Source organism: Chelonia mydas, chromosome 15 (assembly GCF_015237465.2).
Source record: "Chelonia mydas isolate rCheMyd1 chromosome 15, rCheMyd1.pri.v2, whole genome shotgun sequence".
Lineage (NCBI taxonomy): Eukaryota > Metazoa > Chordata > Testudines > Cheloniidae > Chelonia > Chelonia mydas.
The window spans coordinates 8309857-8329730 of NC_057856.1; the positions used below are offsets into that span (position 1 = coordinate 8309857).

The following is a 19874-nucleotide window of genomic DNA, read 5'->3' on the forward strand; positions in this document are numbered from 1 at the left end:
GGATTATTAATTATTATTATTGTTAACAAAGCTTATTTGCCCTGGAATCTCTGAATGTTACTGTGCATAACAATATATTGCCTTTTCACTGAGGATTTCAAAGCACTTTGCAAACATTAGTGAACTGGGAAGTAGGTTGAACAAGGTGATCTGTGAAAAATATGGCAAGCTCACTCCACTATTGTTCACGGTGTCCTATTATTGATGAGTATTGCAGCATTGCTAGTGCTCATGGTTTTACCATGAGTCTCACCACCATATTTTTCTTAAAATCCCAATTTCAAAGGCCAAAAGAATCTCAGCTTTCATCTAAAGAAAAAGTAAATATGTTGCTGTTGTGGCTGTGGAGAAAAGCTGGAAAATGCAAACTGTAAAGACTCACAAACCAAAAGGCAAAGAAAAAGGTAGTTTTGTTATTTTTTTAAATCTCCTGATTTGGGGGAGCTTGGTTCATGAGTTTTGAATACTCAGGGTTGGCCATATTGGAGCTGGTTTACATGTGATAATGTTCACTCTTTATGAAAGTGAGCATGAGCAAAAAAATTGTACCCAAACCGAGTCCATCATTCTCCTGTTTAAAAAGTTCCCACCATCCAATCAGGGAGCAGAAACAATACTACGTAACTTAGTAACCAAACAAACACCACAAAAAATCAACAGTCAAAGGGAACAGTTCACAAAACCACTCGTAGGCTGTAATTTGTTGGCACAAGCCATTGGATGGACATGTATGCAGTAACCAGGATCAGTTCCTGAGTGAGTGACAGAAAAAAGGGCTAAATCAGTCGGGTAACTAATTTGCAATTCAGTCAGCTCTAGAGGCTTATTAACTCCCTTTTATAGATGTCCAAACAGAAAGGGGAAGCTCTAAACTTTCAAAAAGTATCCACTAATTTTCTGTGTTTTTAGTTTTCTGGTGCTCAAATTATTTCACCTTGAGCCTGATAGTCAGAGATGCTAAGCACACACCGCTCTGATTGACTTCAGCTGGCATTGAGTGCTGCAAAATATCTGAAAATTAAGCCCCGGGTGTCTCAGATTGGTCACCTGAAAGCTGAGATTCCTCACATTAGTGTACGGTTTTCAGAAATGTAGGCGTGATGTGGCTTGCCTGAGGTTACTTAGTGAGTCAGTAGCAGAGCTTGGAATCTAACTTGGAGATCCTGACTCATAGTCTGGATCTGCATCAATCTGTGAATAATTAGAGAAAAGTAGTAATGTTTTCAATAAGACTTTCAAAGTGAGCTTTCTTTCAAACAGGAGCATTTTAAATTATAGGCTCCTTGTGTTTTTAAGCATTCTGTTTGCAAGGCTGGTGCCCAGTCAAGCATGAACAATGTTCACTTCTTCATTCTAGGACTAAATGCTGTTTCCCTCTCCTCCCTTCATCATCTCTAACTTCTTTTGTTGGGGACTGCTGTCTTGGCACTTTTACCAGTTGTTTCAGAGAGACAGAACAAGAGAGAGGTTCTACTGATCCCTTGTGTGACCAGGAAGGAGGATGCTCTAATGGTCAGAGCAGCTGAAAGTCTGCCACTGATCTCCTGTGTGACTATGGGGAAATCAAATCTCCCTGCCACTCAGTTTTCCCATTTGTAAAATGGAAACAATAAATATCTGTGTCACATTGGTGCTGTAAGGCTTACTTAGGGCTTGTAGAGCACTTCTGAGATCTGTTCATGTGATGGATATTAACGCAACTCAGGAAAAAAGCTCCATACTCGGTCTCCAGGGTGCCTGATGCCTGCTGTCACAGAGAGCAGGAATTCAGCTGTCCCTCAGAGTCAATTTAACCCATGCGCCAGTCATCTCATCTGTCAAACTCCAGAAAGGGCTGCAAGGAAGGGGGCAAAACTTGACCACAGGCTTTATAAGTTTTCAGGAACAAAATCTCTTTTGGTTTTTTAGCTCCAAGCACCAGATATGGCCCTCAGTTACATCTAAAATTACCTCTTGATGTCTTAGTTTGAAATCCTGGGATTAAGCAAGTGTAACCGGAGGCAGGATTTGGCTCTGATTGTTACAAAGGTTTTAGCAAGCCAGCTGAGAGCTCCTGGCTGAGAGGCTTATTCCATTGACATGAAGGGTGTTTCCAAGTAAAAGCAGTTTATTGAAGAGTCCATCTCCAACATGGCCGGGACAGGAGGGCGGTCAGGAGCTCTGACAGGGCTAGAGGAGTGCAGCAGACACAGTCTCCATGGCCCACAGGATAGCTGGTGTATTTGTTTACTCTGTCTCCACTTCTGGGCTGCAAGGATCTGTTTTAGAAAGAACCATATCAGAACCCCCCCAGAAGTTAAAGCTCTTCATTTGTATTTAACAACCAACAACAAACCTGTTAAGAATCCGAGTCACTTGTGAAGCCTAGTTGGCAGCATCCCTTGAAAAAGCAGAGTAGCCTGGAATCTGAAGTGCAGCTGGCGCTTTCCCAGCCTGAGGTACACCATGTGGCTCCTGCTCTCTCTGAGGTAAAAATTACCCTCTTGCGTTGTGCAAAATTGATAAAAGTGCTGCAGGAGACTGGAGTCACCAGCTGAGAGACACTCCAGGATGCTACTTTCTGGCAGAAAAGGGGCCATTTTCCTCCTCTAACCTGCAACTAAGAAGACACGCAGGGCTGTTTGTGGAGCAACTGCTGTAGAAAAGGCAACATGGGGGGCAGGGGAGGGTGTGAAACCAGTCGTTTAAGCCCCAGGTCTACAGGATGAATGAATTTATCTGTCAGCTCCATTCCTGTTAAAGAATGTGAGGGGAGCCGCCTGATGCAAACAACGGGCCCGATTCTCATCTCACATCAGTTTTACACCAGTGTATCGCCTGTGTGTAGTCACTCCTGATTTACATCAGTGGAACAAGCAGGAATCAAGAGTGGTGTTTGTTGTAGGATCAGCAATGATCTGTATGCTCTGTATGACTATGCTATGTATAACCTGTATGCTCAAAAGGTCTGTTACACTTTCCCCCCCACTTCCCCTTTTGTCTCCTCTCCCTCTTTGAATACCTGTGAAGTGGCTTTCCCGCTCCCCCTCCCTCCTGGAATGCTTGTGGGATGAATGGGCTGCTTCAGAAGAGCTCCAAGGTAGACAAGGTGTTTGGCGATTCTAATTAGGCAGTGATCACACACCCAATGCATGGACACTGCATGGACACTGCCTGAGGTGGAGTGTGACCAACCAGATGCCACCAAGTCATCTCTAGTCGCAGGCCATGAGGAGCAGGCCCTTAAAAGCGGAAGTGGCCATGTGCTCAAGTGTCCACTCATAAGCTTGTACCTCCCATGAAGGCCCTTCTCCCGGACCGCCTGGCCAGTGGTCCGCTGCGTTGCATTCCATCGTGCCTCGGGAAGACTTACCTTCATCGCACCATCCATTGCTGCACTGTGGAACACTTACCTGGAAGGATCCTGACATCTCCAGTGCCGTGCCTGTCCTGGGAGCGTGAGTATGCGAGTATGACCGCCCCCCCCCTCCCCCCCCCCCCCACCTTTTCTTTTGAGCTTAGCTATCAGAATAATAAACGTGCTGCTTTCTGCCAAACTCTGGTGGGTCATTAGTCTTCCCTAAGCTTACTAGCTGGCCCAATTTCAGGTAACAGTGTTGGGGACAGCTGTTGGGGAGGGTATGTCTGACTGAGGTCAGTGCTCAGCACAGAAGCGGAGGACAGCTCTGCAGAGACTCCCCTCACTCAGACCGAGTACTGACTGCTGCGAAAGCTCTTCTGCAGATGCCTTGAATGTGCCAGCCAGCCAAGGGAGGGATCCATGATAAACTCTGAGGGGCACAGAGATTAAGCTGCAATCCTGATACTGTCCCCCTGGCTGAGCCTCGTACCCAAGCTGAGCCTGATGCAGTGGAAGGCTCCAGTTCTAGGTATGCAGCCGAGTTGGCTCATGCAGCCCAAATCGGAAACCCCCGAAGCACAGTGTGTGCGTGTATGTGTGCGTCAAACAATGATCCCCTTTTGAAATCAACACAAGTGACCTGGAACCACAAGTCACTTTTCCGGAGGGAAGTAGTGCAGCAGACTGGATGGAGCAGAAAGAAGACCAAGAACATAAGGAAACTCCTCCCGACTTAACTCTATGTCTAAAGATACACAGGCTCAAGGGGAGCTCACAGGTAGTTAGAAGTGGGACTATGGTACAGGTTCTGGACATAGAGTCAAATGGTTCCTTTTCTAGAACTGACTTGTCAGGCTAGGCAATAGCTGGCTGCTATATTGAGGTGGCTTGAAGTCTGGCAGGTGGACAGAGGCCTAAAAATGAAAAGAATGGATCCTCTGAAATGTTTTGGTGCCAAACTGGGCTGGAGCCCAAACAGAAGGGTGTGTATTGTACTTGGAGCCCTTGGCACTGGGAGCTGAGAATTCTCTACATGTCACAGTGGTGGTAAATCTGTCAGCACCCTCTCTGATAGGCCAGCACTAAGGTGATAAGGCCAGTCTCACTCCTCTACCTTCTATTAATTGCTTTCTCATTTAATTTCCCTCCCCAGAGCGAGGTTTGTCCCTCTCCTTTTTAATGATTAGACGAATATGTAGAGCTCACTTGTATTAAAAGCTGACAGAGCCAGGCAGAGAGTAGGCAGGTAATGAGCTAACTTCTTACACCTAGCTATACTGGTGCACGGTGACCCTGGCCTACAGCACCTTTGAGTTCAAGTACAGGATCCACAGAGAGTTCTTCCAGTGCAGCACAGGCCGGACCTGCAGCATCCCCAGACTTCAGTTTTGGTGCCCAAACTGAAAAATAAAATAAAAAAATGTATTTACTTATTTTAACCCAAAATTGATTTTTTTCAGGTTTTCTCGCTGAAACGTAAAACCAAAAAAAATTCATTGCGGTCTAACAAAACATTTTGAATATTGATTTGAAATGACATTTTGAAACAAAATGTCAATTTGAATTGAAATTTAATTATGAAAATGTTATTTTGAAATGAAATGTCAAAAAAGTTTGTTTCAAAAATATCAAAATGAAATGTTTCAACATTTCTGATTTTTTTCGGCCAAAACTATTTGCTAAATTTGACCCAAATTTGTGAAGTTTCCCTGCCCCCTTAAAATTTTTGGGTGACCGTACTATTTGCCAAAAAGCACAAACCTGGAGCTTTAAATCAATATATAATTTGGGGGGGTTTCAATGCTTTGTGAAAGATTTGTTGTAGATTTCAATAAATTGAGGATAGATGCATGTTACAAACTGTAGAGCTGCTGTTATTTACTGCAGTAACTTCAGTATTATAATTAACTACTCACTGCAGTCTCAACCAGAATCCCACTCAGCTGCATCTTTAGAGTCCTATTTATAAATGATTACTTCTCCGCTCAAAGAGATGGATGGGTTTTAGATGTCAGAATTAAATGTAAAGATGAGAAACATGGGAAACAAAAAAACATTCCCACCCTCAAAGTGCCAAATCATCCCAGTGGTCTATCTTGTCAGTAGCCCCTGCTTTACCCTCTCCCACCTTCAGATATGCTTTTGCTAATACAGGGGACTCTGCTCTTCCCCCTTTTATAGCATGCCCATAATATCTCAAGATAGACATGCCGGCCCGTAGCTAGGGCCCTAGCAAATTCTTGGCCATAAAAAACACGTCACGGACCATGAAATCTGGTCTTTTGTGTGCTTTTACACTATACTATACAGATTTCACAGGGAAGACCAGCATTTCTCAAATTGGGGGTTCTGACCCAAAAGGGAGTTGCAGGGGGGGTCACAAGGTTATTTTAGTGGGGTCACGGTATTGCCACCCTTACTTCTGCGCTGCTGCCTTCAGAGCTGGGTGGTCGGAGAGCGGCGCTTGTTGACCGAGCGCCCAGCTCTGCAGGCAGCAGTGCAGAAGTAAGGGTGGCAATACCATACCATGCCATTCTTATTTCTGTGCTGCCGCTCGTGGCAGCTCTGCCTTCAGAGCTGGACTCTGGGCCAGCAGCCGCTGCTCTCCAGCTGCCCAGCTCTGAATGTAGCACCGCCACCAGCAGCCGTGCAAAAGTAAGGGTAGCAGTACCACAACCCCCCCTACAATAGCCTTGCGACCCCCCCCACCCCAACTTCTTGTTGGGTCAGGACCCCTACAATTAAAACACCGTGAAATTTCAGATTTAAATAACTGAAATCATGAAATTTACCATTTTAAAAATCCTATGACTGTGAAATTGACCAAAATGGCCCATGAACTTGGTAAGGTCCTACTCATAGCACAGTTTGAATGTCAGAGGAAGATCTATGAAAATAGATTGATTGAGGACAGGCAACTAAAAACTTCATATCAGAAAGTCAGAGAAATTGAACATGGTGGGTTATCATTAATGGAGATGTGGGGCCTAAATGCATTATACTGCAAATGGATTTTCCCTGTTCTTTAAGAGGCAAGGCTGTGTGGGGTAAGCTGAAAGAACTTTTACTGTTAATATCCCAAAAGAAAAAAGGTAGAAAAAAATTAACAATACCAGTGTAGACTTACAATGAACGGAACGGGAGGTTTATGGTTTCCAGATGATCTGTAATAGTGCAGGCTACAAGCAACAGGTGGGGAAGCAATCCTCAGCCCGTGGCTGCATGACACCATTTATGTCACCAGTTCACAAGGAGAAAGGTTTTAAAACTTTCCTTTCAGAATTAGAAAACAGCTGGGGTGATTCAAACACTCCTGCACCCTGTGGCTGCTTGTAATTTCCTCTTTCCTTGTGAACAATACAAACACAACCTTGAGGTTTTTTTATCATTAATATGCCTCCCACAGATTCTGTATTGGATTTTTGGTTGGCGTAGGGAGAACCACTGTGTCTGTGGGTACAAAAGTAAAAGGTTAGAGACAGATATAGCTATCCTTCAGTAAAGGAGAGAGATGGGGTGCAATTGATTCACATGGAAAAGTACCATTGAAAGCAAAAGAATTCCTCTAGTTAAGGAATGGGGATTTTCTGTAATATCTCATCTGGGGTGAAAATCAAATAAGAAATCCTTACTGAATATTAGCCCTGACAGCGGTTTCAAGATTATCCTTTTATTGTCATTGGCCAGATGATATTTTGTGGTGAACCAGTCTGAACTATTGCCTCCTGGTGCTATTGTTATATGGCATGTTTTTTATGAGAGTGCTAAAAATCTAACATTTATTGTGTTTTGCTTGTTAATATGTTGGTGCTTCGGATACATGGTTTCCAAAGTTTCTTGGCTTGGGTGTTGTTATGTGTTATCTTAAAAGTAACCAGCAATGTAATTAAAATATTTTAGCATTGACCATGTTTATTTTGAGATGATTTTAGCTGCTCATCTGTGACTGTTTAAAGGAGAAAGAGGCAGAGAGAAGAGGCTAGAGGGATCCCTTGTGTTCATAGAATTTGATCCTGCAAGACTCTAAGCATTCTAGCTCTGTGCTTAAGCATCTGGCAGGATCAACATACCCTTTGCCGGAGAGAGCCAGTAAACTGGTGTTTCCACTCTCCGGGTGTGAATCACCTCCCAGCCTTTTAAAGGGTATGAGTAACTCCGATTGACTTCAGTTTTTTTTATCCCAGTATTTGACAATCCACAGTGTACAAAAATCATGAGTCAGGCACCCCAAAAGCCATGACCTTGACTTAGGCTCTTTATTTCTAGGTTTGTGGTAAGGATACAGTTGAAAACTATTCCCTTCCTAAATGGAGGGGGGGAAACGGTTTACTTTGGATCTTGTACTGCACATAGTGTGCAGGACCCCAAATGTCACTGGCCACATTGTGTCTGACCCTGTCTGACGTACAAAAGAATGTGGGGGGGGGGGGTGCAAAGACACTTGCCTTCCTTTCTCACTTAGGTCTCTATAGAGGAGCCAGGAAATGTGGCTTGGGAGCAGAGTCACTGCTCCATGCTAGGCCCAGTGGCAGAACTTGACTTCCTAGGGCGGGGGTGAGCAGGTGAGGCTAGGGTGAGGCCTTGGCCCTTTTCCCACTGCTGTGGTACAGGAAGAACGTCATGCAGCATCCATGGTGGAGCTGAATCAGCCAGCATTCTTCCTGGTCTTTCACTGCAGCCATGTCCCTCTGACCCCCATCCAACCAAGGGTCAATCTAGCCCTATGCTCTGTGGACATGAATGAAGATCATTGTGATGAGGTGAGTAATAAAAGGAGTTAAAAGATGGATCTTTCTAAAGAAAAAGAAATTCTGAGAAACTGACCACGGCACTAGTCGTGTCTTGTGATCATGCTGGTGGACAGGATCAGGGCCTGAAGGAGACTAAACTGATGCTGTTTCTGTCTGGCCCTGCTTCCTTAGCAATCTGTAGTCCTGTTACACAGGTCAGCTATTACAGTGGGACCACATCCTGAAATCCTTGCCCAGGTGCAAAACTCCCCAGGGGTCTGTCCAGACTGCATAATAAATCTGGGTCCCAACCCATTTTAGCCCAAATTCCTCTACCATCCACACAGAGAAACCTCTGCCCCAGGTTTGGAGGTCTTTTAAGCCCAACCTAGTTTATCCAGCTGAGTATAGACTAGAGCCTAGGTGCTGCTTTCACTGGGCTGGAACCCATTAACTTCGCAATGAGGATGCAGGCAAAATCACCTGAGTGCTGGTACTCTTCCAATGCCCTTCCCGCAGCTCCCGGTGAAGGACAAGCAAGTTCTCCCACAACTGACACAATTGACTGGGAAAGAATCTTAGCGTATCTCAGTACAGAGAACCATGGGATATGCCCCTAGACACATATGGGGGAGCACAGAAACAGTGAGGACACAGCAATGTGAGTAAGGCCTTGCAGTGGGCATGCTCATGCCTAGGTTGGGATAACCTGGGTGCTCAGACCTGGGTACTGATTACCTGAGCTAACTGTGCAGTATAGCCATATGATTTGAGGTTAATGGGAGGGGAAGGGCTGCCCGAGTGAAGAGAGTGATGGCTTATTAAGGATTTCTTGGGGATTGACCCATTAGCCCTTTTTCACCAGGAGTGCACAGAGAACTTTACAAGCTGGTAAAAGCAAAAAGATAAAAGCAAGATATCTGCCCCTAAAAGCTTACAATACGAACTAGACAGACACGACATTAACACAGCTCTCACAGCAAGGTTCTGGGGAGGGTCATCTTCCCAGAGATTTTACATTCATTTGATAATCTCCCCATAGCAGGAGCTCTCAACCCATTGCAGGGCAATGGCGCTGCCTGTCTGCCCGGCCATGTCAGCCATCCCCAGTTTACGGCTAGATGGAAGCCTTTCAGGACAGCTCCTTGTCAGCCAGCCATGTCAGCCATTCACAGCCCACAGAACTGCCCTCAGCAAAGATCTCCTCCATGCTGCTGCCGTCCATCCACATCAGCCACTCTCAGTTCACTGTCCAATCTTGCCATCCATCTGTGTCAATCTCAACCTCCAGTAACACGGGGAAGAGACACTGCGGGGGCAGAGGAATTAACAATACACTTTCTTGTGTCACATAGATTTGAGGAGTAGAGAGAGCTGGGATAGGAATAGGATTGTCCCATTACTCTGACCAAGCCATTCCCTTTCAAATCCTTTCACTAGCCTCATCTCTCTTTCCACAGCAGATACCAGCTTCTCATCCTCACCTTTGAAGATCACCACCCCTACTGTCATCTCACCTACATCTTAATGCCCTGCCCAAGCTGCTCTCTATGTCATCACTTTCTTCTAGTCTTGACTCCATGCCTTTTTTAACACCAGCCGCTAACCCCTGGGCAGCATCCCTCCCCCGACTTTCTCCTGCACATCTGTCCTTAAAAAAAACAACTTGTTTCATGTATCCTCCCATGGCTGATTAACAATGAGGTGCCCCCACTCTCGCTATCAGCCTCTTTATGGCCTGTACTGAGTATATCAAATTTAGATTGTAAACTCCTCCAGGCAGGCACCTGTCTAACCTACATGTTTTGTAAAGTGCAGATTAGGTAGGATTGAGGTTTGGGGGGGAGGGGAGGGGGGGGAGGGGAAGAGAAAGGGAAGAGAAAGAATCAGATGGGAAGAGATAGCCAGAAAAAGAACAAAGAATGAAGGGAGGGATGAGAAGAGGAGAAATGAAGGGAAGAGGTTTGCTAAAGAGTGGAAAGAGAGAGCGAGAGACGGCTAATGTATTTGATTAAAATGCAACAATAGCAAGCACAGTATGATTTGACAAGTGTGAACAAGTCCATATCAATGTTCAAACGCACTACATCTGGCTGTATGTTGATTTTAAGACAGTACTTTCCTTCTCCTTCCCATGCTGGGATTCTGCATTCTTGGTTTTCTCTTGGATCTTCTTCTAAGTTGGTTAGGTCTACAGGAAACCTCTGAAAAGATGGATTGGACAGATAACAGATATAAACAGATATTAGTTAAAGTTATCATTTCCCTCCACCTCACCAGATTAGCTTGTTACAAAGTAAAAGATTAGCAAAACCCAGCAAGAAGGTGATACACGCTCAAATACAAGGAATAATTTAAAACAAATGTTGGGGTTAACCATATGGCATTTAACCTACCTGTCCCCTGGTGTTTTTTTGCTCTAGCAAATATATGGCAAGGAGATCACTTGTCTTTTGGAATTCATAACAGAGCTGGGGCACTGAATTTAGCAGCTGCAGAACCTTAACTGAAGAAGTATACATGTGTGGAAAGGAAATTTAATTTTTTTCTCTTAACTACTTTCTTTAGGGATCTGTGTTGACTCTTGTCCAGGAAACCTATGCCCTCTCACTGTTAATTTATGATAAAATTGTGTGTGTGTGTGTGTGTAGGTATATGGATTTGCATTTGATGCTTATCAGTTCTTGTTATTAGTGTGTACTTATATAACCCCTGGACTGTGTGCCTATTAACCTTTAGGAAGTCTGCCTCCTCTCTTCCCCTTGGCTGTGCCTCGAGTCACAGCCAGAGGTTTATAGAATAAACATCCTTCCATATTTCAATGCTTCTGAGTCACACCATTTTACACCCCTCTCCCAGTGCCCTGTGGTGGAACCACCATCATTCCAGCTGAGGAAGGATAGGACCTTCCTTCAGAGCACATCAATGCTATTCCATCAGCTACCTGAGAAGTCTCTTTTTAGTGACATGAGCTGCCAGAACTCCCATTTCCTCTAATTTTAGGGGAATTGTATAAGAAATATATTCATGCTCAATGGTTTATTCTACGTGCACCTTTTGATGATGCACTTTGTTGTATTAGAGCATCCGGCATTGACAACTCAGAGCAGAGAAGGTTTACTTTTGCCCAGAAAGCTTCCCTCCCTGCCTCACAGCTAATATGCGGAAATTGCCACTTAATAATATATATAAAAGGTTTGGAACCTATCAGTCATTTGCAGGGGAGGAGGAAGGAGGCCTGGAACTGGAAAGGAAAATCCCAAGGTTTTGGGATGCAGGGACAAATTCAGCCCTTGGATAAATAGGTGCAACTTTCTGACTTCACCAGAATTATGTATGCTCATAGCAGCGCTGAATTGGACCCACAGGCTCTTAAGTATCCATGGGCCTAATAAAACAGATTGATCATTTTGGGGGGGAAAAAGTCTCTTTTTGCTCTGTAATTAGTGTCCTGTGCTGCTAAAGAGCGCTGCAAAATCTCTTTGTTTTTAACAATAAAATGGTGCCCATGGCAACACCACGTGATGTCACAGAAACAAGGAGTGTGAGGTCATAAATCCTTCAGAGAAAAGAATACAACGATAAAGGGGCACAATTGTATAAAACATTACATATATGAGTTTTGGGGTTAAAGTTGAATTCTTTGTTCTATCAAGCTCAATTTCACTCTTTTTTTTTTTCTAAAAATAAAAATAATAATAATAAAAAGACTGAGTGGAAAGATTTATCCCAGGAATTTCCTGTTGGCTGATGTCCAGGAAGTGGAGAATGCCAGCAATAATGTGAACAATGCAAGTTCCTCCTGGGTCTGCTTCAAGCAAGCTTCCAAATCTCCCCTGTTACTTGGCTGAAATATGACAGAGCTTTGGAGAGGTTACCAGGCTTTGTACCCAGAGGTTTGTGTGGAAACATTTTAGTTTTTTTCCCCTCTCTCTCCAGGCTCCAAATTAGAGGAATCCAACAACTCATGCCATTGAAACAAACATCTTGCTATAGCAGAGTGAGGAATGTTGCCCACTCGAGACAACACCCTTCCCTAGGAAGATGTACAAATCTGCATTTGCCACGCCGTTATGGAATTTAGGAATATTGGACATTGCTAATACCACACAGGTTCAGATTAGTGGTCTGCCTCGTGAGGTATTTTGTCTCCAACAGTGGCCAGTATTAAATGCTGCAGAAGGAGGTGCCAAGAAACCCTGCAGAAGGCAGTTAATTATGAAGTAACTTGCTCACTGGCTAAGTTTCTTCCTAGCCCCGGGTTAAGGACTGGCTTATGGCCTGAAGCAAGAGGGTTTATATCCCTTCTAAAACTTTATTTTTAAAATTGTATCATTATTATAACGCTAGTTATCCTTGTTATCCATATAATTGCCCAATCCACTTTTTTAATCAACTTGAATGATGTAGTTGGAATATGACAGTCACATTTTTCAAATAACAGGTAAATTATCATGGAATAAGTATAAGTAAGGAATGGGGAATCAAGGCAGCACACATAGTTGGTGGTGGTGGAGGATCAGTTTGGCTTATGATCTGTATTTGGCCCTATGCTTCCTAACCCAGATCTAGGGATGCTCAGTAGTTCAGCTATCCAATGTGAACTTGACACTACCCATCTTGTAGACTGAGACAATTTATGCTGAGCCCTGGCAAAGTCATGTTGCCCTAGTTCGGTCAAAGAGCAACAGGAGGCATGCCAGAGATAAAGCTACTCAGCACAACAGAGAAAAGCAAAGCAAATTTAGCAGTAGATTCTGAATGTCCCACACAAAGAGAAAAATGGGCATTTAATCACATTTGTTTCACTTAAGGTGCAATTTGCCCTTTGCAGTGGGCCAACACAAGGCCTACACACTACTTATGTGCCTCTGTATAGGGATGAATTTTAGCCTTAAACTTTAGGCCACATGGTCCAATGGACTAAGCATGGGCACAGGAGGCTAGATCTTTCCTAGAGTCCTATTCCTGGCTCTGCAATTGTCTTGAAAGTGCCCCTCTCTGTGTGTCTCATTTTCTTAATCTTTAAAAATGAGATTAATAATCTCACAGGGGTTTTGTGAGGTCAATTAATGAAGTGCCTTGAAGAAAAAAAGTGCTTTGTAAGTGTTGCATATTTATATTATATGTCCTTTTCCCTTTCTGTGGCTCAGCAAAGCCTAGACCTTCCTCCCCCTGTAACTGTTTCCTCTTTTTCATTATGATGCCCCAGCATACACTACACTGCTGCCATCACACCTATAGAGAAGTGCTGGAGAATAAAGTGTACCTAGAAAAATAAAGTAACCCACTTTTTAATTTGCTTTCCATACTAGAGTATATTTTAAGGTTATTTTTTCTAACTGCTCTTATTTTACTAATGCCTTTTATAGTCATTTTGATCCGAGGATCACAAAGCACTTTACAGGTGTTATCTAATTAAAGCTCTCTGTATGTATGTAAGGATGAGTCAGGGATCACTTTACCCACCACTGGAATATGGCTATCTCAGGGGTGCAACTTGGTCGCTATTTAACAGTGCATAGCAAAACTAGACAAAAATTACAATAGCTAATAGTTAAAAAATTGTCAGTAGACAAACCTAAGTGTTCAAAACTCATGGGCTAGGTTCCTCAAAAAGCATTGATTAAAAATCATGAGAGTTTTAAAAAAATACATTTGGATTTTTCTAATTTATTTACCTTTTGAATTTTGAGTCTTTACTGTGTGGTCTTTTTGTATTTTCAACTTTTTCCTCTATAAACATGAGGGCTAAAAACATACTTTTTTAAAAATGAAAGATGATTTATTCACATGACTCCAGGAGCTGGAACTTTAAGAAACACATCAACTATCATGAGACCTGCAGTAAAATCACAGAGTTGGCAACACTGAAGTTAGGACAGGAAGTAATGAACAGCGCTGCTTTCATTTGAAAGTTCTGGGAGAATGTAGATAGATAGAATACAATGACTGAAGTTGGAATTTATCCAGGACAAGGGTTAAACATGCCTACTCTTGTGACAAGCATTAAGAGGTCTTTGATGATCACAAGAGACAAGAATATTAGGTTTTCAATACATCGAATCCAAATGATGACACATTGTTCCATAGTGTCTTTTAATGCCATGCCGAGGCAAGAAGTCAGTACTGACTCAGACAGAAAAATAGTGTTCCCTACTAAAATCACCAATACCACTTCCTGAAACACGTGGAGTTCACCATTAAATTACTGACCCCGACCAACCCTGCTTAGGAGACCTGACAGGATCATAGCGCAAAGTGCTACAGCTTTCATACTGGTGGGAAGTAATATAGTAACATTGGGAATTTTAATAAACTGGGAGTAATTGCCCAATACCTTTAAAAATCTGACTCTCACTGATGATCTATTGTAGATCTAAGCCTAATTAATTATAAAGGCAGAATATATACATACGTGTGCAGATCATTTTCCATAACAGCTAAACACATTCAGTGGGTTAAAACTGATGCTGCTGAAGCACTTGGATGCATAATTCAAAATGCTACAGCTAGGGAATAAAGTTACAGGCAGGGGTGTTACCACCCCTTGGAGGTTGGCAGAAGGGGGTAATTACCAACAATGATCTAAGAGTGCTATATATATATATATATTTATACCACATATGTGGCCATGGTAACCACCACAGAAACGCCTTTATTTTTAAAACCATGGTATAAATCTCAAGCCATTACATAAAGTGGCTTCAAACGTACTGCTGGGGCTGTCTAAGCTCTTTCCATACCAATCACAGCAGTGTTTCTATAGTAACTAATGCATTTCAAAAGGGAAAAATGGGATGAAGGCTAAAAAAATAAAATAAAAAAAATAATGACAAAGATCAAACAAAATAAGTAGCATAAAGAAAATACATGATGGGTGGGGTGCAGAAAAGTTTTTATTGCTACTTGTTTGGAACAACCAACACTTCTCACTCATGATGGTGCCACTTGGCCATCTGAAGACAAATTCTGTCTCTCTAACCAGCTTTAATGTGCCTATCGCTGTAGCATCTAAGCACACACAAACTCATGGCAGTAAAGAATATTCTATCCATCCACCCATTCATCAAGACAGATAGATAAGGCTGAGCAAAACTGGGGATGAATTCCCCCCACCCCTTAATTTCACATAGTTTTTAATACCTTGAAAATTCTCACTTTTTAGGTAAATCTAAAGAACCTTTTTTGAGGGGTAGGTGTTCGGGGGAGATCAGTTTCTGAAATCTACTTCTAGGTTGACATTTCACATTTTCAAAATTTCATTTTCAAGTACCAGAATGACTATCTTTGTCCATTTTGGCTTCAGGATGGAAGACTGCGAGTGATAGAACAACATGTAGAAAGTTGCAGACACATTCATACAATATTATATATTCAAGAGGAGAAAAAAACGTATATAATTAGAGAATGTTCGGGCTAAGTTCTTGTAAGGAAGGCCTGCCACCCCCTCCCATCACCTTTGGTTCTACCCTCTGGTGAGTTCATGTGGCTACCAGGAAGGGCTACTGCCCCCATCAAACCCTGCTCCCTGTCAACCACATTTCATAAATCAGGGACTGTCTCTGACACAATTCACAAAATGTGAAAAGGAGTCAAAACAGCTTCTGCTAAATCTCCTGGGGCTTAGCCATAGAAGCGAGAACCAATATCATGTGATGTTTGACCAGTCATAGCCAACCAGCCAATATGGCTCCAAAATGGAAAAGGCCACATGAAAATTTGCCACTGCATCCTCAGTGACCCCAAGAACAAAATTTTACTGACCTATTTTCAAATTTTCTAAGACTTGCTTCAATTTCACAAACATTCCATAAACCTGAAAAGCTGGCAAAATTCAACAATAAAACATTTCTCCACTTATTTTGCCCAGCTGCAATGGAAAGAGGAATCAGTCAAACCAATGAATCCACCAGAATATAAATCCACAATGTATTTTAGCTTCCACATACATTAAAAGAGAGCAAAAGATGCATCTCATTAGCTAACAGATTGATGGATATGCTACACATTTCATATAAGATCCTAAACAATGTGAGGGAAAGAGATGAGAAATACACAAAAGCTTAATGCAGCCTGCCTTGTTCCTCTATGCCCTGTCTAGGTTGCCTACAATGCATCACAGAACTTTAGGTTTAAAAAAAGAAAAAGCTTCTGAATTTCATAGTCAGCCACACCAAACCATATAAAACGCATCTAGCAAAAAGTTCTAAGCTTTTCCCACTGAACCTGAATTGACAAGTTCACCTGTATTTTTCATTCCTTTTGATTTCTCCTCTCACACAGCACACAGGAAAGATACCACATATTCTTCAGACAGTCTGATATTTTTTTAATCAAAGGGAAATTAAAGAAGCAGCAATGATGTACATTGCTTCTGGGGAAAGCAGAAGCCTCATTCCCACCCTATCTTAAAATAGCCTGATTGAACTACAATATTTGCATTACAATTCTGGGTCAGCAGCACCATGGGATTACGCGTGCAAACCAGAGGGGTGTTTAGTTTTTATGTTCAGCGTAGTAGATTTTTCACATTATATCCGTCCGTTCTGCTGCACATTCCATTTGATATTGTATATCAGTGCAGTTTGGGGCAATTGGAGAGATTTACTCCCCTGGATAGCTGAAGTAAGAAACAAGGCCTAGGTCAGTATATTCACTGGAAGTGGAAATCTTTCCTGGATATTGTGCCAGGTGTCAAAGCATACAAAACAGTCTTTGATCCCTTTCAAACACTGAGTCAGATTCTGATCTCATTTACTTCAGCATAAACCCAGAGTATCTCCATTTTCTTCATTGGGGTGACTCTGGATTTTATCCGGTCTAACTGAGATGATACTCTGGGCCAATGTGACAATTTAGGCCGCTGATTTAGAAACATGTTTATGATGGGTTAAATGACCATGCCAACCAGAGCAGGGTGTCTGAGTAAACCTGCCTATTATAGCTGAGGAAATTATTCCCAAAGAATAATTTTTTCAATTCATTTTGCTTTCTTTTCCAATTGGTTGCCAAATTCTTAAATGTATTTGTTATTCAGAATTCTTCTGACCATTTGTGGACAGTTTATTGTTCACAATGCAGGTTGGGATAGTTAGTTACGTGGACCAGATGATCTTGTGTTTTTAATTTAACTTAATGCTTGGGGTGACTTTAAGTGATGCATAGATCTTAGGCCCCTGTGCAAAGGGGTGAATTCCATGCTCTGTGCCTCACTTTGCCAATCTGTATTTAACTGGTAAACTACTACTTGCTCATCTCAAAGGGGAATTGTAAGGTTTAATTAAAACACTTTGCAAGCCTTTGGTGAAAGGTGCTCTATAAGTGTTGTTATCTAGACTATATTGCAACCGTAAGCAAATTCAAAGGATCACAACAGTTGGAGATGGAAAAGATCATCTAATCTAGTCCTGGCCAGTATTCTCAAGAACTTTGTGCCGTCTTGAGTTAATCAAATTATGGGGTTTCTACCACCATCCTTAGGAATGTACTCCTCTGTGCACTGATCTCACAGTAGGAACTTATTCCAGATACTCGGTCTACATTTTTCTTTGCTCAAGTTCATCTCATTACTCCAAGATTTACCCCCCTTGGACCATCCCAAACACTTCCTTTCCATCCTTATGGTTTTATACTGCCATCCATCACCATAGAAACGCAGCACCTCCTTGGTGTTTGTACCTTTCAAATACTTGCAAACTGTTATCATATCCCTTCCCTCCCCTTTAAGAAACAGGGGAATATTGAGTAGGGGGTCGTAAGATTATATTTGGCACTGATAATAGGGGGCTCTTCAATCCAGCAAAGATATAACTCCGGAAGCTGAAGTTAGACAAATTCAGCCTAGAAATAAGGCATGTTTAAAAAAGTATGGATAATATTAACCACTGGAAGAACTTGCCAGGGTTTCTGGTGGATTCTCATAATTAGATGTTTTTCCAAAATTTATGCTTTAGTTCAACAACAGCTATTGGACTTGAAACCGGAATTAATTCAGGGAAGCCCTATGGCCTGTGTTATATAACAGGTCAAACTACATGATCACAGTGGTCCCTTCTGGCCTAAAAAATCTATGAATTTAAGTAAATTGTTTTTCAGTACTATATGTTTGTATAGCATGTAACACAATAGGGCCCTGATGCAGCTGGCCTTTAGGTGCTACCTAAATATAAATGTTAAATAAGTACTCCAAACACCCCTTTCAGCTTACAAGATACCCCGACTTAGATCCCTGTACTCACCTGTAAGTGGATGTATATGGGTCTAAGATAAACCTTCTTAAGCCTCAGTTTTGATTTGGCCTAGAATCTCTTAATAAATATGACTAGTCCAATCAGTCTCTGCTAATTCTAGTGAGCCACCACCATTATGTGATACCTAAGAAGGAAGCCAGGGAGCAGAGCTCTTCTACCTCACCTCCAGCCACCTACCTGTCACCCTAGTAAAGGTGAATCCTCCTTTTGAGTGCCCTATGGATGTACAGCACACATGCTACAACACAGGATGGTTTACCTTTTTTAAAAGAGAGAAAGAGAGACAGTGAGCGATCACGCTGAGACCTGAGACAAGAAAGCCACAGCTACTACCTCACCACATAACAGTAACAGCATTTCATGTATATTCATGAGGATTCATTAAACATTTCCCAGCGTGGCTGAGCAAAACAGTGTTTGAAACCCCCAAATTATTAAAGAGAGAGAGAGAGAGAGAATGAGAGAGAGAGAGAGAGAGAAATATTACAGGAATGAACTGAACAACAGGCTGAACAAGCCAAGGGCAACAAATAGATTTTTCACTTCTTTCACTCTAGTGTCTCTAATGGAGAGAATTTATCAAAAGCCTCATCAAATTCTATACACTGACTATGAATAGGACACTCTTGAGTACTTTTTTATGGTTTAATTTTGTTTAATGTTATTGTTGCTAATACCCACTTAGAAGCATGGAATTAAAATGTTTTTTGCTACCAGTATCATCTTTTTCTGTTTCACAGACAGATTATTTCTTCATTTCTTATGGGACTTGAAATTAATATGATGTTTATTTGGTTTGTACACCAGCATTATCCTTGGTATCTCAGCTCAGCACTAGGGAACATGGTTGGTTAGTTAACTTTCACTCCCTCTGCTGGTTCTGAGGCAGTAAAGCACAATATATTGTTTTGTTTAGGTCCTATACAAATTGTAACCGTTGTGTTTATTATTTTTATTCTCGGTGACTAACTGCACAGCAATTTTTAAAAATACTAATAGAGCCTGAAGGAAATTCCCGGCAAGATTATAACAGTTTTAAGGTAGGTTGGGCTTGAGGGATTTCCAGTGAGAGAAGTGCTGTAAGATCCACTTGTAACAGCATCATCACCACTGCTTCGCTCCCCTGATGCAGTGCATATGCAGCTATGTCAGTGAATGATGGCATTCTGTTTTCTGAGTACTACACCTTTACCACACACTCTTTCTGCTTCCATTTAAATTTCAGTTCAGATGCATAATGTTATGCTGGGTAACACACTGTGTGCCCTCTTATGGAAACTTTATATTTATTCATTTTTGTTGCTTTCCCTTAATCTAAAAATAAAAGTAATCTAGACTAAAAATGCATGTTTTGCTGTTTGTGTACACAGAAGTATAATATCTGCAATTGCACATCATGTGGGACTGAAAACAGAGATTGTCAACACTTTGCGGTAGCCCTTAAAGCCCCAATCAGGGATCATGCCTGCATTGTACTAGGCACTGTACATACATATAGTGAAAAGATGGTCCTTGCCCTGAAGAGTATATAATCTCAGTAAGATATTGAGG

General features: G+C 42.1%; 1 long non-coding RNA gene across 1 annotated transcript; it reads right to left on the reverse strand.

Moving 5' to 3' along the window:
• Positions 1 to 3486: 3486 nt before the first annotated feature.
• LOC122463075 lies at positions 3487 to 18591 on the reverse strand. The gene is made up of 4 exons (XR_006286055.1): positions 18501 to 18591; positions 10155 to 10274; positions 6468 to 9379; positions 3487 to 4740 (listed from the first exon to the last, which is right to left on the reverse strand). It is a non-coding gene; the product is annotated as an uncharacterized LOC122463075 (long non-coding RNA).
• Between the last annotated feature and the right edge of the window lie 1283 nt (positions 18592 to 19874).